This window comes from Octopus bimaculoides, chromosome 15, assembly GCF_046866305.1.
Source record: "Octopus bimaculoides isolate indiv1 chromosome 15, ASM4686630v1, whole genome shotgun sequence".
Classification (NCBI taxonomy): Eukaryota; Metazoa; Mollusca; class Cephalopoda; order Octopoda; family Octopodidae; genus Octopus; species Octopus bimaculoides.
Window position 1 is genome coordinate 10436778 of NC_142942.1, and position 15293 is coordinate 10452070.

General features: G+C 35.8%; 2 protein-coding genes across 3 annotated transcripts in view; one reads left to right on the forward strand and one right to left on the reverse strand.

Annotated features, from left to right (window-relative positions):
• The window catches only part of LOC106873627 (uncharacterized), a 31118-nt gene extending 29248 nt beyond the window's left edge, over positions 1-1870 (reverse strand). Inside the window, exon 1 of the mRNA XM_014921075.3 lies at positions 1398-1870. The gene's annotated coding sequence lies outside the window, so the exon portion shown is untranslated. The remainder of the gene's footprint in view (positions 1-1397) is intronic.
• Positions 1871-10568: 8698 nt separating this feature from the next.
• The window catches only part of LOC106873619 (pseudouridylate synthase 7 homolog), a 30123-nt gene continuing 25398 nt past the window's right edge, over positions 10569-15293 (forward strand). Inside the window, exon 1 of one of the 2 annotated variants that reach the window (XM_089363408.1) lies at positions 10569-10638. The gene's annotated coding sequence lies outside the window, so the exon portion shown is untranslated. Of the gene's footprint in view, positions 10639-11028; positions 11424-15293 lie in introns of those variants that run through there. The other variant, XM_089363409.1, reaches the window with a different exon arrangement.

Sequence of the window (15293 nt, forward strand, 5' to 3'; positions counted from 1 at the left end):
CGTAATAAGCATGGTTTTAAAATGACCTCATATGTATTGCCTCTTATACATCAATACAACATCAATGTTGTTTTCAAAGCTTTTAAGGTTCTCGTTCACATCATTAAAATCAATGTTTTCAATGTTGTTCCTAAATAAATACTTATAAGTTACCTAAATGTGTTTTTAGTTTGTTTTTTCTCTCTCTCTCTCTCTCTCAAATTGAATGTAAACATTTGGTTTTCGTCTTCAATATTTCTCGTAATCCTTGTTTCAAATACACACCTCCTCGGAAACACGCCGTGCTTCTTACACATGTCCCTCGGTTACTACTAAACCTCACTTCTTTTTCTTTTCGTATATCTTTTTTAGGATTATTAATAAAATAATTATGTCTTAGCTACTTCGATATCCTAAACTCTCTTGACCAATACCGAAGGAATGCCTAGATGTATTTAGAAAAGTAATTAAAATTTAAACATATAAACATTTGTTATTCTTTCATAATTTGGTCGGGTGGCTTGTCCCAGAAAAATTTGAATGTAAACGTAAACAATCGTAAATATCCATGAAAAATAATATTTTTAAAAACGGTCATCAGACATAATCCTTATATTTATGCAAGGGAAAACTAACTGCACGCCAACTAATTATCCTTTTTTTTTATAGTTTTATGAGAAAATTTAGGAATACACTTCTACCAAGATCTGTTATTACTATTGTTTCGTGCATAGGTTTGATGCTGCTGTATTATGGGGAGAAGATGTTGTGACTTCCATGCCTGTTCCAAATGCATCTGTATTGTTCTATATTATTCCTTTTGGAAATAAAAAGCCACACTTATGAGGGGGACGGGTACAGCCAACTAGATAGATTTCAGTGTAGTCAAATTCTAAATGTTTGGCAAAAACGAAGGAAATTGTCAATATTTACAGTATTGAATATTTATTTATTCATTCATAATTTTTAGGTAATTTTTCGATATAAAAATGCGATTGTATTAAAAGTAATAAAATGAACCTACTGCTGCTACAATAATATGGTTCCTTATAGTTTGCATGCGAAGTTGACAAAAATGACGGAATATTTTCTTCGTATGAAATAAACTAAAACACACGAGATACAAAAGGTAAGGTGGATATAAATAGAGAAGAGGAAGTAAATTACGACATTTTCCCGGTCATTTATTTGGATTATGTCAAACGAAGAAACAGGTTCGCCGACGTCAACTGGTCAAACGAGGTGAAAATGGGCGACCTCGAAATAGTCAATTATGATAACGATACAATGCTCCACAATTGGAGTAAATTTTCATCAATATTTTTTTGTTTAGCAAATTAAGAAAAAAATTATTTCGTGTAAATTAACAAACAATTACGATAAGGTTTTTAAACTAAATGGCTTTCAAATAAACTTACCTGTGTCAAAAAATAGAACTCTTCAAATATAACTATAAGATTAGTTTCATGAAATGTTTGATGGGTTACGTATTTAATCGTTACTGAGATATTAAAAACTTGTTGAAAAAAGAAAAGAACAAAAAAGCAATGAGAATGACTATTGTCAAGAAAATAGAGAGCGAGATATATCAGAACACCACTTTCAGTAGCTCATACTACTATAGAGTATAATAACGACGGTGGTTGACCGTCAAAATGGCGCCTGTCCTGTAAGCTGTCAGTTGTTGAAGATATGACATTCGTTGTGCTGTCTGACTAACTGACAGTTTACAGTGTAATCTCTCTCTTTCTCTTTTCCTCTCTCTCTCTCTTTTCCTCTCTCTTGCTCTCTCATCGACATAAGCAAATTGTTGGCAAAGCTGTAAGACGCAATACTATATGCTCGCTTTGCATGTTGCTTAAGGCGATTTTTCAACTGACGATATGGACAAAAGAACTAGCACACACATTAGTCATCGTCGCATCGGCATATAAATAAATAACTTGATATGCTTGTTAGCGTTATAACATTTTTTTTCCGCGTTGTTTTCATAATTGCTATTGTGTGTATGCATATCTTTTATCTTCCACTTGTTGCAACCATTGGACAGCGGCCATGCTGGGGCACTCCTTGAATGATTTAGTCGAGCAAATCGATCCCAGTATTTATTAGTTTTTGTTTTTTTTTAAGCCTGCTACTTATTCTATCGGACATTTTAGCCGAACCGCTTAGTCACGCGGACAAATAAACCAACACCAGATATAAATATATATGTGTGTGTAGAGTGGTTATGGTGTTGCACTCACGATTGCTAGATCGTGGGTTTGATTCCCGGCCAAGCGGCGCCTTGTGTTCATGAACATAGCACTTCTTTTAACGTTGCTCCAGTCTTTTCAGCTATAAATGGATAACCCTGCGATGGACTATTCTTCCGACCAGAACAAGAGTTGGCCTCCTCACTTAGCTAAGCGGGGTGGCATCATTCGAAAGCTAAAACGATACAAAGCGCGTTGTGGTCAGCGATGTATAACGACATTCGATAGTCTTGACAATCACGTGATATATATGTATGTGTATATATGTGTGTGTATATATATATATAAAGATATATATATATATATTGTTTCAGTCATTTGACTGCGGCCATACTGGGACACCTTGAAGAATTTTTAGTCGAATTAATCAACCCAGTACTTATTATTACTTTTTTTTTTTTTTTTTTTTGTAAGCCTGGTACTTATTCTATAGGTTTCTTTTGCCGAACTCTAAGTTACGGGGGTCGTAAACACACCAACACTGGTTGTCAGTCAGTGGTGGGAAACAAAGACACACACACACATATATATATATATATATATATATATATATAATATATACGACAGGCTTCTTTCATATTCCGTCTACCAAATCCACTCGCAAGGCTTTGGTCGGCCCGAGGCTTTAGTAGAAGACACTTGTCCAAGACGCTTCAGAGTGGGACTGAACCCTGAACCATGTGGTTAAGAAGCAAACTTCTTACCACGCAAGCAACATAAAAGATAGAATCAAATATAAACAGCTAAAGAAATGGTGTCATGTTACATTATGACATACATATGTAGTAACGCCGTGCGCATGCGTAGTCTCACGCATGCGTGGAATTCAACAACCAAGCTTTCCCGCTTCATTCTGTCTCTTTCTTGCTGGCCAGCGATTGAGCAAGGACGTGTTTAGTTGTCTCTCTCCATCTTTCGAACTTACGCTTGACAGCTCGCTCACATCTACACACCAACGTCCCAACAACCATACTCACACACACAGAAGCTGTAACAACAAACAGGAGCTAAAGATGTATATATATTCCACCTTAAATAAATGTTGTTATGTTGATAGTCTGGAGTTCAGCGTTCCGTTATAATTCTTAATTTTATATAGGAAAGTCAGGTATACATCTAATGATGTATAACCCACTTTCCTATACATATATAAACAACCATGTGTTGTTACATGAGTATAGATCATCACGAAGAAGTAAGTAATTAGTTGTTCAGAGAGTCTCTTACAATTATTTCGTGAATAGATATCCTTGTAATAACTAAACTCTCGTGTTTACATAAACAGTAAATCACTCGCCATATCGCGGTTCATCTATCACGTCCTCAGTACATCGCGTATTTTTCTGGCTAATATATGTAAATTTATGTCTCGGATTCCTTAGTATATTGTGGGTTTCTACGGCCGATGGATATTTATATTTTTTTTAGATTTTAATTATTTCTGTGGTAAAATAAGCATTTTCGCACCTAAGAATTAATGAATAAAAATACAGTGCAGTACTGCACTGTATAACACATTAACTAAAATATATTTTTTAAAAATACGTAGTGTACCGTAGATGAGTAAACAAAGAATCGCACATACTGTATGGGAAACGAAACTCGGGAGGCGAGTGTGTGGTGTTGTTTTGCACTTGTGTGTAAAATTGTGAATATATTTCAAGCTCTACAGTATCGTCAAACATTCTGCACCTTCTAAAAATATACAGTACTGTTTCTACTTCGCGGATTTTCACCTATCGCGTGGAGTTTTGGAACATAACACCCGCGATAGTCGAGGGATTACTGTATAAAGTGTCATAATATATCATACCAGTTGTTTGCCTGTTCATACTTTCGTTCTATTTTATATATATAAACGCAGGCATGGTTGTTTGGTAAGAAACTGGCGTTCCAACCACATGGTTCCGAGTTCAGTCCCACGGCATAGCACCTTGGGTAAGTGTCTTCTACTATAGCCTCAGGCCGACTAAAGCTTTGTAAGTTGATTTGGTAGAAGGAAACTGAAAGAAGCCCGATATATATATATATATATATATAAATTTATGTGTGTCTGTGTTTGTTCTCCCACCCCACGATCGCTTGACAACCGATGTTGGTGTGTTTACGTTCCCGTAACTTACTAGTTCGGCCAAAGAGCCTGATACAATAAGTACTAGGCTTACACAGAATAAGTTCTGGGGGTCGATTTCTTCAACTAAAAACCTTTTAAGGCGGTGCTCCAGCATGGCCGTAGTCAAATGACCGAAACGAGTAAAAGAATCTTTTCTACTCTAAGCACAAGGCCCGAAGTTTTGGCGGAGGGGGCCAGTCGATTAGATCGACCTCAGTACGCAACTGGTACTTAATTTATGTTCAAGTACCGCTTCAATCTTCCGCGTCACTTGCAGGTTTTTGATAGACATTGCATACAAAATGGTCATCTGAAATGAAATTTCAATACCTCACCTATACCTTACCCACATATGCATGCTAGTCCGATTTCATACCAGCGAGAGATATGCAGACTTTTGGGCATAAAGAACATTTAAAGAAAGAATGAGAGACTCTCCCAAAGTTATTGATATTAATCTCATTTTTACGAAATATATATGAATATATATATATATATATATATATATATATATATATATATATATATATATATATATATATATATATATATATAAGCAAGTTCTGAGGCCCTAATCCCAGTGACGCCTTTGTAGCCCATGGCACATCTGTTACGATTACCGCTCAAACGAATCTGATGATCCAACACCCTTTCGCCATCGTTGTACAAAAATGAAACGAGAGAAAAACAGCGATATAAAGACAAGACAATGGAAGTTTTTACGTTGATAGCTTGTCAAAGTTTGACAAGTCATTCTATTGACACGTGAAAATATTTGTTCCTTTGCAAACAATAAACAGAGCAGACAGTATTGTGCCAAACACATTTATCTATTTACTTATTTTAGAATTTAACGAAGGAGATGCTATTTAGTCGATCGACGTGCATGAAATAGCTGCAAAATCTCCCTCAAATCACACCTTACCATCTTTAAAAATGAGGAATCATATGAACCGTTAGAGCATCGGACGAAATACTGTGTGATATTTATTCCGGTTTCTTGCGTTCCGGGTTCAAATCTCGCCGCTGTCAAATTTGCCTTTCATTCTTCTAGAGTCGATGAAGAAGAGTACAAGACTCGATCAGAATACTGGCTCAATCGTAGTAAGGTCATATTTCATGGCATTTATCCTGGCTCTTTGCGTTTTGAATTCAAATTCCGCTGAGGTCGATTTTGCGTTTCATCTTTCTGGGGCTTGATAAAACAAGTACCAAAATAAAATTTTTAAAAAGTATGTCACTTAACAGACAAAATTAACTAATATTCCTCATAGATCTCTCGGAGAAAATAATTTATCTCCCAATAGCTATCGTTCTCATCAGATGGTTTAATAGTTTCATCGAACCGCTGGTAAGATACCATCTTCAAACTTAGAAAAAAAAAAAAAAACTTAGGTTTTCCTACGCTACCATCATCACCAGTTCCACCAACTTCACTAATACAATTGCAGCTACTTCAGCGTACAACGTACAATCAGTCATTGACCTATTAGAATCTTTCTAGCGTTTAGAAAAAAAGAATCAATCATTTGCGAAGTAAACCTGCTGAACCGTCGCGTTCGATAATTAATCTTTAGAACAAACAACGGGAAGAATAGCTTGTTGAGTTGATTTCTATACTACAAATATTTCTCTCAACACTTTTATTTCGTCTTCCTCGTAACTTTAGAAATCTTTACTTTTCATACATTCTGTGTGTGTGTGTGTGTATACAGAGAGAGGGAATATACATACTTACATATATACATGTAAATATACATATGTATATATGCGTATATATTATTTATATTATTATATGATTGAAAGCCACGCATCCTCTTCTAAGTAAGTTTTATCTTAATAATTCTGATGTGCACTCTATACGATCTTTTTACTCTTTCCTTTTTCTCTCTTTTTACTCTTTCTTATTCTTTTACCTCCTCTTTCCCACTATCTTATCCTATCTGTCACACTCTCTCCCTCGCTCCTCCTCCCTTGCTCACATGGCTCCCGCGTGACCATCGGCCGTCTTTCTTTCTCTCCGTTGTAGCTGGAACAAGGAAGACGTGTTCTTGTTTGTCTGCTATCCTAGCTTGATTTACGCGTTCGCCACCACAACCTCGTTTAGGCTTAGCAGCCCTTCTTGTTTGTTTTCATTGTCCTCTTTGTGTTACCTATTTTGACCCTCCGCAAAGTCCTAAATTTTATTTAATTTGCTTTGCAGGAGCAACTGTTTTATCGAAAGCGTATATTGTTGTTAAATGCTCGAAATACGAGACTAGAGAAACAGCCAACAACTGGTGAAGGGTCGTTCTTTATGTTGTTTGTTTTGTTTTCCATTTGTGTCTTTCGTTTTTCGAAAGAATAGTTCATGTTCCATGTACTCGAGCTTCGCATTCTTTTTGTACACGTTTCGCAACGTCCTGTACCCATATATATATATATATATATATATATATATATATATATATATATATATATATATATATATATATATATATATATATATTATATATATATATATATATATATATATATGTATAGATGTATGTACATTTACGTATGTATCTCTCTCTCTCTTTTTTACTTGTTTCAGTCATTTGACTGAGGCCATGCTGGAGCACCGCCTTTAATCGACCAAATCGATCCCAGGACTTATTCTTTGTAAGTCTAGTACTTATTCTATCGGTGTCTTTTGCCGAACCGCTAAGTTACGGGGACGTAATCACACCACCATCGGTTGTCAAGCAATGTTGAGGGGACAAACACAGATACACAAACATATACACACACATACATACATGCATATATATATATATATATATATATATATATATATATATATATATATATATATACATAAGAAACGAGACAGGCAACATAAAAAACATTCCCTTCATCAATTGTCCCCTGTTCTATCTACTCCGCGTTTCGAAGGTAGGGACAAAACGCGACTTCGTTAAAACAGTCCTTCTCGCAAAGCAAATTAAATAAAATTTGAGATTTTTGCGGATGGTGAAAGTGGTAACAAAAACACGACAGTGAGAAGAAAACAGTAAAAACAAACGGTGAGGACTGTTAAGCCAAGACGATGTGTGTATAGAATATGGAATATACAATGTGGGGTATAGAATATGGAATATACAATATATAATATAATATACAATATATAATATAAAATAAAGTAAAATAAAAATGGATGGCACCATGAAATAAAGTATTGAATGTAGATGAAATATTGAGTGTTCAATATAAAGGATCAAATATATAAATATAAATATATAAAGGCGACTCGAGTTTCAGGGCTATTTCCCTTCGTTATGGCCGGTATGACAGACACATATATATATATTTATATATTTACAAAACTAATTTACATGGAGTACAAAGAATACATAAGACTAAGAAGAGAAGGCATGGGAATTGAAGTCCAATATGATGTGAATTGTTATTTTGCCGATCTTTCCACCCTGATGAAGGAGGCCAGTTTTACGGTAGTGTTGATATGCATATCCTTGACTTTCTGCGCACTCCAGCCGCCAATTATGAACATGATAACTATTACGCAATTCAGAACCCCCAGAAACAGCTGCCGAGCTTGAATTGCCATGCTTTCTCTCCCTTAATTTTCAATATTCTTTGTACTTCATATAAATTTGTTTTATAAATATTTAGATACCTAATTTTTTTTACACGATTGTTCATCGTCTGAATATTTTCAGATTTTGTTTCTCCTGTATATATTTACATGTATGCAGGTATGTATGTATGTATGTTTTATATATCAAGTCCAAATGTGTTTATCTGCATCTCTATCTCCATATCAGCTCACCTGGATTTCTCTTATAGCCACTCTTTATCTCGCGGACTTAGTCCTCGATAAGGATTTTGGAGTGTAAGTTCAAATCATTTGAGCGCTACCATGTGTTTTCTATATTGCATATCTCTGGATATTACCTGTTGACTAGATAGATAGATAGATAGATAGATAGATAGATAGATAGATAAATACACACTAGCTGAGTATCCTGTCGTTGCCTGGTAATTTTCACAATAGAATGCTTTGGCGGACTTTCGAAATAGCACAGCCACATAAGTTGGATTTTCTTCGTTTTGACGGGGATTTTTCATTATTTTCTTTTTTAACTACACCCTTGCAAATGATGGGAAGTTCTTTATGAAAAAAAAAATTTTGGAAATTTATGAATCCCCCTACCCCCACCCGGCTTCCGGACCGATTTTGTCCCTTTTTCTTTTTTCACAACGCACTTAAAAACAATGGGAGACGCCTTTTCGGTAGAAAAAAAAAAAAAAAAAAAGAAACTAAGAGAGATTCAATGTAGTACAGAATGTAACAAGGTTGATCCTTTGAATTACAGGTACAACTCATTTTCCCCGGCTGAGTGGACTGGAGCGACGTGAAATACAGTGTCGTGCTTAAGAGCATTTTGCGATGAGTCTAAAGTCTCCCTTGGTTTTACTATTGTATCATGCATGCCATTGTATATTGTATAAATTTTGCGTGTTAATTCGTGTAAGTAACAAAAGAAGCAAATTTTAAAATAACAGTGAGACTTTATTCCTTCTCTGGTGAAAAACGGCAGGGAATCGGCATAACTTGCTTTGATGAAAAAGTCTCACCCCTCTGCCTGGAGATAATTTGTCGCACCAATTTATGGAAAAAGGTAGGCTCCAGAACCTAATGTGATAAAGAAGTGACTGACCTGTTAGGAGGCATGTATCTAAACGGCACTTTTCTTCACTTGTTACTTTATAATACAGAAAAATATAGAATTCTGTTCATCAGGTCCAACTTTCTTTTAGTACTTAAATATAAAACCGAAATATAGTACATCAGGGGTTCTCAACCATTAAAAAAAATCTATGGACCTCTTTCATTACTATTTTATTCTGGTAGACCCCCATAGCCATTCCATGTTTAAAAACTAGTGAAATGGAAACTTCTTTCAAAATTCCTATTTTGTTTTTTGTGAAAGAAATCTAGCTGTTTTTTTGCAATACATACCAATACATACATCTAAAGCAAACTTTTTTCAGGAGCCCTCAAAATAAAATTGCTGATACCCCAAAATATTAAATGGACGCTTCGGGACCCTATAGATCCCGATTGTAACCACTGTGGTAGATTATGTATAGACAACAACAACAATAATCCTTCCTACTATAGGCACAAAGCCTGAAATTTTGTGGGAGGGATGAGTCAATTACACCGACCCCAGTACTCTACTGATACCTATTTTATCGACTCCAAAAGGATGAAAGGCAAAGTCGACCTCGGCGGAATTTGAACTCAGAACATAAAGACAGACGAAATACCGCTAAGCATTTCGGCCGACGTGCTAACGATTCTGCCAGCTCTCCGCTTTCGTTATCATAATAATAATAATAATAATAATAATAATGATAATAATAATGATGATGATGATGATGGTGGTGGTGGTGGTGGTGGTGATGATGATGATGATGATGATGATGATGATGATGCTGCTGCTGCACAAGGCTCGAAGTTTGTAGGGAGGGGGTAAATCGATCACATCGACACAGTACTTGACTGGTACATAATTTATCGATCTCGAAAGGATGAAAGGCAAAGTCGACATCGGCGGAATTTGAATTCAGAACAGCGTGCTAACGATTCTGCCTGCTTGCCGCCTTCATCATCACCATAATAATAATAATAATAATAACGGTTTCAAATTTTAGCACAAGGCCAGCAATTGTGGGGGAGGGTGCAAGTCTGTTACATCGATCTCAGTGCTCCACTGGTACTTATTTTATCGATCATCTCAGTGGAATTTGAACTCACATCATAATATTCGAAAGGAATACCGTTAAGCATTTTGTCCGACATGCTAACGATTCTAGCAGCTAGCCTTTTAAATTAAAAAAAAATAATAAATAAATAAAAATAACTTTTTCTATTATAGGCACAAAGGCTGAAATTTTGCGGGACGGGGTAAATTGATTACTTTCGACCCCGTTGTTCAACTGATACTTATTTTATAAGATCCCGAAAGGAAAACTCGATCTTGGTGGAATTTGAACTCAGAACGTAAAGGTAGACGAGATGGCGCCAAGCATTTTATCCAGCGCACTAACGATTCCAGCAGCCAACCTACTTAAAAAATAAATACATAAATGAAAATAAAAAAATAAAAATGGAACCTGAGATCAACAATGTGGAGGTGAAGTTTTATGTAGGATTTGTCTCCCTTTGAGGTAAAATGGTTGTTTTAAGTTCCGTTTAGTAAACCAGTAACGTGGTGGTTACATTAACGAGACTCGTCCCAAGTAAGTTGACATTATTACCATTACAAACAATCCTATTTCATTCGTGCTTTAACCTATAAAAAAACTCTTTCTGGTTTCTAAACGATTATATTGTCGTCAAAGGCTCCCTAACACTCATTATTTAATATTATTTAGCGAAAGTAGTAGTAGTTTAGTGTAGGAGTTAAACTCTCTAAGAACAGAGCTCACGTCTCGGTTTCGATTCCCGATTGTTTGTTGTCTTTACAGTTTACATTACATACATCGTTAAATGCCTGTTGGAAGGTATGAATGTTAATCTCATTTATTTCCTATCTTCCCATAAATATTTTGATTTTTTAGAATATTTTTTTTTCCCGAGGAAATTTACAATTGTTTATTTTTACCTAAAAGAACAGGTTTTACAACTTCCGTTTTCTTATCTTCTGAAGTTGCTATCTGACGGAATTCGTATTGTAGTCTCATCTCTCTTGCTTTATTTTTATTCATCACCATTCATCGTATTATCGACATAGTTTAGAATTATAACATTCTATTATCATTTCTGAATTTCAACGACGTGAAAAACAAAAAGGAATCTGACAAGGAACGTTACTGCTGGTTTGAGTTGATTCTTTGGCTACTGACAGCTAATACCATGACTGGCCGGAGCGAGCTATCTGTCTGTCTGTCTCTCTCTATCACTCGAAAGTTATTGGAACAAATTTGACACCTATATCCATGCGTTTGAAAACACACAGAGTATAAGGGTACTACTAAAGCAGAGTGGTCCCGAACGCGCAGTCGCGCGTCCGCGCTAGCTAGTCGTGAGTGGTCGATCCTATTATTTTTAAACTTCAAACTTCATTTGTTTTCTATTTTGATAAATTCTCTCTGTTGAAAATTATATTTTTATATTTTAAATAATTTTCAATTTCAGAAAATATATTTTTATATTAAATTTGCGTTTTCTAATTTGATAAATTCTACGGACACGAACAGAGGTGAACGAGTGATAGATAGATATATATAGAGAGAGAGATAGTGAGATAGACAGACAGATAGATAGCTCCGGCTAGTCAGTAGCCAAAGAATCAACTCAAACCAGCAGTAACGGTCCTTGTCAGTTCTACTTTCAATTCTGACAGCTAAATACCATGACAGTGCCAAAATACTTCCTTCGCGTTGATGTATTTTAATTATCTCCCTTTGATGAAATCTTTCATTTTATGTTATAAATGAGTTTTTTGTTTTTTTCTTGGTTAGCCACTGTAACACGTGCGACCGAAGTTAATCGCATAGAAATTGCCCTTAATATCTATACCAAGAGTATTGGTGGAATTCGATATAATTCCTTTGCATGCAAGTTGAAGAAGTATCTTAGTCAATACAAAAATCATAACTGAAGGCAATTTTTTAAATTGCAACAAGTAATCTAGACTGTATATAGTGTGTAGATTTATGAACACTTATGGTTCCGAAACCACAGAGATGCACGCCGCGCACGGTAACACGCAAACACGGTCGCGCTGGGTTGCATATAGAGATCGATAGCTACCTTTTGTTGATTAAAGTATGGGGGAGGGGGAAATGGGTTGTTTTTACTGCATTTTTGACTTTGGGACAAAATATATTTTTTACAAATTCTTTTGTTTCAGCCATTTGACGGTGGCCATGCAAGACCATCGCCTTACAAAAACTATATCACCTAAGCAAATGGTGTTTAAATACATTAAAAGCATTGTAATATAACCTGATCACTATTTCAGAAAATTGCCATTCTCATTGAGAAATTTGGCTGGGGCAAAATGAGTAAAGCAAGATAAGGTAAATTTGCCACTTCAGTTCTCTAGAAAACAGACTCATACACATCAGCATCCATCTCTAGACATCAGAAATGCCAAAGACAAGAACTAAAATTTAGGTCAAATGAAAGAGGTTCCGGGAAAAATGGCACGATATGTAATTAACGAAACTCGACTAGATAAAAAAAAAAAAACTCCACATAAAATATTCTCTATAACTTCTTCATGATCAACTGGAGGGTTCTGTTCATGATATATTAACACACCATGAGGTTAAAAAGAATAAATTATTGAAATTAGTTATTACTTATTTTACCCTATTTTAGACATCATTTTTTTGAAACTTGAAAATTAATAAATTAGACATTAGTGTGGGAAAAATTGACTTGGAATCCAGCGGAGAAAAGAATATTGTTTGTTAAACACCGAAAATTATCCAGATATTTTGTAAGCAACCTCAATTACAATCGGTTCAAAATTGAGGAAAAATTTCATGACAAAAGAGGACCTGCCACCTGACTATATTTCTGATTCTCTATGCTAACCAATTTTGATCCTAAATATAATGTAGCAATACAAAATGACGATGCAATACTTGCAACATAATAAATTCAAACAAGCAAGGAGTAAATAATGAGAAATCAGATCGAACTCATTTTGCCCCACCACCACCATCCATAGTAAGATATACAGACAGCTGAATATAAGAATATATAATCTCATAGCAGCTATTCTCATAATATGTAAGTACCTGTTTGGGGGAAGGTTTTTTTTTTCTGACTGACAAAAACGTGTTGGTCAGTTTGTTTAGGTCCTCATAACACATCGATTCAGTAAACGTACTGGGGTTGATCTATTCTACTAAAACTTTTCAAGATGGTGCTCCAGCATTTCCCAAGTCCAATGACTAAAACAAGTGAAAGAACACACACACACACACACACACATATGTATATATATATATATATATATATATATATATATATATATATATATATATATACATATGTGTGTGTGTGTGTTCTTTCACTTGTTTTAGTCATTTATATATATATAAACACTTGTAAACGTGAAAGCGTGTGGAGATATATTGGTATTTGTATTGAAGAAAGAATATAATATAATAATATATAAAAAGCTGCTGCCATGATAGTATACAGAAATATATATAGACATCTGTCGTTAGGAAAATAAATAGTGAATTACACACAGATGTAGTTAAAGAAAGTATATTTAAATATCTACCACTCCATCACACAGCACAAGCACTCCGTTGATGAGCCCTTAGATGACTTTTAAGACCAGCTGCTGTCTGACAGGGTTTAAAACACATGGGACAGATATTATTAAAGTTTCTTCTACAACTTTGCCCTTTGGAATCTGATTCTGAAGGAATATTTTTGTGAACTAGCATATGTCTTTTAAGTCCAGATATTGTCTTACAATATGTATATCCAAACAAGGCGGCGAGGTGGCAGAAATGTTAGCACGCCGGGCGAAATGCTTAGCGGTATTTTGTCTGCCGTTACATTCTGAGTTCAAATTCCGCCGAGGTTGACTTTGCCTTTCATCCTTTTGGGGTCAATAAATTAAGTACCAGTTATGCACTAGTGTCGATGTAATCAACTTAATCCCTCTGTCTGTCCTTGTTTGTCCCCTCTATGTTTAGCCCCTTGTGGGCAATAAAGAAATAAGAAACGTTAGCATGCCAGGTGAAATGCTTAGTGATATTTTGTCTCTCTTTTCGTTCTGAGTCAAATTCCACTGAGGTCGGCTTTGCCTTTCATCCTTTTGGGGGTCAATAAATTAAGTACCAGTTGTGTATTTGGGTCAATCTATTCGACTGACCCTACTCCCCCAAAAATTTCGGGCTTTGTGCATAGAGTAGAAAAGAATATATCCAAACACACACATACACCCCATCATCATTATCATTAATGCTTCTCTTCTGTGCTGACATGCGTTGGATGGTTTGATTGGATCCGGTGAGCCAGAGGACTACTTCAAGCTTCAGTGTCTGCTTTGTTATGTTTTCTAAAGTTGGATGCCCATTCTAATGTATCCTAGGTACATTTTTTTCATGGCACCAGCACAAGTGAGGTCACTAAGTAACTCACAAGACAACACAGCTCAAATGAGTTGGAGTGTGTTACTTAGGGACGTACCTGTATTCCAAGTGCTGAGAGGCTAAATTATAATAGCTGGACAGAAACAGGTGGTTTACTGTAAACAAACAGCTAATTCAGCTAGAAAGGGAGAAATGATGGTAGTGATGAGATTTTAGGGTGGACCCTCAAGGTACAAGAATATGATTATAAAAGAAAAAAGGGACAGATGACTGGGAAGGGCGAGTGAGGAGAATGACAGAATTAGAGATGAGGATAGAAATGAATGCAGTGAAAGGTGAGCAAGGAGAGGTTGATGGTAAATATCAGGTGGGTGGGGATGAAGAAAATAGGAGTGGGTCAGAGAGGAGGAGGTGAAGGTACATGACTTAGTGGTTAGGATGTTTTGCACTCATAATTGTAAGATTATGGTTTCAATTCCTGAACTGGGTGATGCATTGTGTACTTGAGCAAAGCACTTCATTTCAAGTTGCTCCAATGCACTCAGCATTGTAATCCTGCAACAGACCAGCGTCCCATCAAGGGAGGAATATACACACCAGGAAACTGGCCCTATGCTCCTTACGGAGTGATGTAGACTGACCATAACCTAACCAGAGAGGAGAAGGAGAAGTGACAGAACAAAAAGTTGTGGCAGTATGATAAAACTGTAGATAAATGAGAAATAGAAAGCTGTGAAGTGCTGGAGGAAAGAGATAGATCAGAGGTATGTACACTAGCGTAACTAGAGTGTGTTGCTCAAGGTGGCCCTTCAGTTTACTGCACC